Source organism: Penaeus chinensis, chromosome 10, assembly GCF_019202785.1.
Source record: "Penaeus chinensis breed Huanghai No. 1 chromosome 10, ASM1920278v2, whole genome shotgun sequence".
NCBI lineage: Eukaryota > Metazoa > Arthropoda > Malacostraca > Decapoda > Penaeidae > Penaeus > Penaeus chinensis.
The window spans coordinates 24,604,236-24,606,735 of NC_061828.1; the positions used below are offsets into that span (position 1 = coordinate 24,604,236).

Below are 2,500 nucleotides of genomic sequence, written 5' to 3' on the forward strand. Positions count from 1 at the left end.
TCCAATGTGAAAAAATTACCCCAATACTCTTTCTTGTGGAAAACTTAAAACCCCACTGGAGGCCCCAGTTATGAATCATATCCAGCGCCCGTTGGATGCGATTTGCCGAGAATTCTGCATTATTGCTAGAATGCCATAATGCACAATAGTAGGCTTTTTCTGTATCTAAAAAATACTGAAATCAAATAATTTATTTTGGCAATTGCCTCTTGAATATGACTGTCCAGTTTTACTGATTGATCAAGAGTTTGGCGTCCCTTTTAGAAGCCGCACTGCTCGTCAACTAGCAAATTACTGGAATTCGAAAAATGCAATTAGTTGCATAAGCAACTTGTCAACGCAACTGGGCGGTAGGAGATGGTGGATCTTTTCAATATGGGAATGATGTGGGCAAAGTGCCATGAGTTTGCAAAAGTGTGGCTCTTCCAAGTTTCATTATACACTTCTAACAACTTAATCATGGCATCATGATTAAGATGCTTTATCATCTCATATCGAATCTCATTGGGGCCTGGGGATGTTCCTCTAGTGTGGCTCTTCCAATTTTCATTATACACTTCTAACAACTTAATCATGGTATCATGATTAAGATGCTTTATCATCTCATATCGAATCTCATTGGGGCCTGGGGATGTTCCTCTAGGGCTCAGACAAGCTCATTCATTGTTAGATCATTATTGTAATCAAAGTCATCTTCTGTGATAAAATGAATAGGTTGCAGCTCAGCCGCTCCCTTGGTGATCAGGAATGCAGGATGGTAATTGTCCGAGCTGCTTGTATATGGGAACTGCCTGGCGAGTGCATTAGCAAGGTTTCTAGGTGAATCGAAATTAGTACCCTCGTGAATAATGTTTTTAGTTTTGAAAGTTTATTTTGCTGACAGTGGACCAAATCTCTGATATGAATGTGTTATTATTAATTGTAAAGGCAAAGCTTCGCCAGGAGTTTCGTTTTGCTTGTCTACTTGTTATATGAGCCCTAGCGCTTGTTTGTTTGTAATTGCAAAAGTACTCATTATTGATATTATTTTTGAAAAGCCTGTAGGTCCTATTGCGTTGGCACAGCGCCCTGCGGCAACCTGGTGTCCACCATTGAACTCTATGCTTAATACTGTCTGTCTAAGTTATAGGAATGAATATCATTGCTGCATCTAAAATTGAATTCTGAATATTGTTTATTTTAGTATCAATGATTTCTCCAACAAGTTCGAGCTTGACGCTCCTTGTGAAGGCGACCCAGTCTGCTCTTTGAATGTTAAATTTAGGTGCTGAAGGCGTTCTTACTGTGTCACATGAATATTCAATAAAAATAGGAAGGTGATCGCTTCCCAGTGAGTCGTCAATGGTGTGCTACAGGCACTTGGCTTTTATTGATGAAGAGACCAGTGATAGGTCAATAAAGCTCAAATTACCGGTATTATCGTCCACCTGTGTCGGACTACCATCGTTCAGAAGGACCAGATCAGAATAATTAATCAACTTAACTACTTGCTCACCTCTGCCTTCCGCCCACAGGGAACCCCATAATGTATGATGAGTTAATTAATCAATTTTATGGCAGACTATCCTGAAGAGCAAAAAGTTCATTATAAATGCGTTTCTTGGAGAACTATAATATCGGGAGCATAAGACGAGGCTAATAGTCTAAGGCTCTAAGACTTCGACAGTTCCATTGTATAATGGTTAACGCGAAGATTACGTTTTATGGGGACTTGAAGTGCCTTGTCCACCGATTTTAATTTTCTTTTTCTGGGAGGGAGGTTCGTCCTCCTCTCCCTCGCTACCCAAGGGCCTCCCATGGGTATTTTTAGAGACAGTAGCCTCCATGTCCTGTGTCTCGCTGCCAGGGAGACGCCCAGTAGAAGATTATCTGTTCGGAGAAACAGACCAAAAAGCAGGCAAAGTCCTAGCAGAAGCTGCCTGGACGAGAAGGTGTGATCCAGATTGTGTTTTGATATCATCCTCCTTATGATATTGCTGCTTTTGCTGAGTTGATTCAGCAATTTGTTGAATTGTATTTTCCGATTCTTTAATCTTATTAATCCTTAACCGTTTCCTGTAACTTTGGTCTCCGTCAAGCTGCTGCACACGGCAGAGACAGATTGATGGGGACCTTCACAGTTAGCACACTTTGAGAGTGTTCTCAGTACATTCAGCAGTGTCATGAGCTCCAGCACATTTACCATAAGTAAATTTACTAGTATCTGTATCATTGCATCGTAATGAAGTGTGACCAATTTTTGGCATCTATTAAAGCGCATGGTTTTTTTAATATAAAGTCGCGCTTGGACACGTTCGTATCCAACCGTTACATGCTCAGGAATTTTACTTGAAGCAAAAGTCAGAAAGCACAATCCGGTTTTTGTTTGCATATTTCCGTCTTCCTTGGTCATGCTGTTCACGTCCGTTACGCATTGGTCCTTCATATTTTCAAAAATTTCACAATCCTCCATTGTCCTCAAATGTATCGCTATTGTTAGCATTAATTTTTAAAAGGGCGT

At 40.5% G+C, this 2,500-nt stretch overlaps 1 protein-coding gene across 6 annotated transcripts in view; it reads left to right on the forward strand.

Moving 5' to 3' along the window:
- Nucleotides 1–2,500, forward strand: part of LOC125029734 (Down syndrome cell adhesion molecule-like protein Dscam2) — a 349,890-nt gene that overhangs the window by 220,001 nt on the left and 127,389 nt on the right. The gene's annotated exons all lie outside the window — the stretch shown is intronic.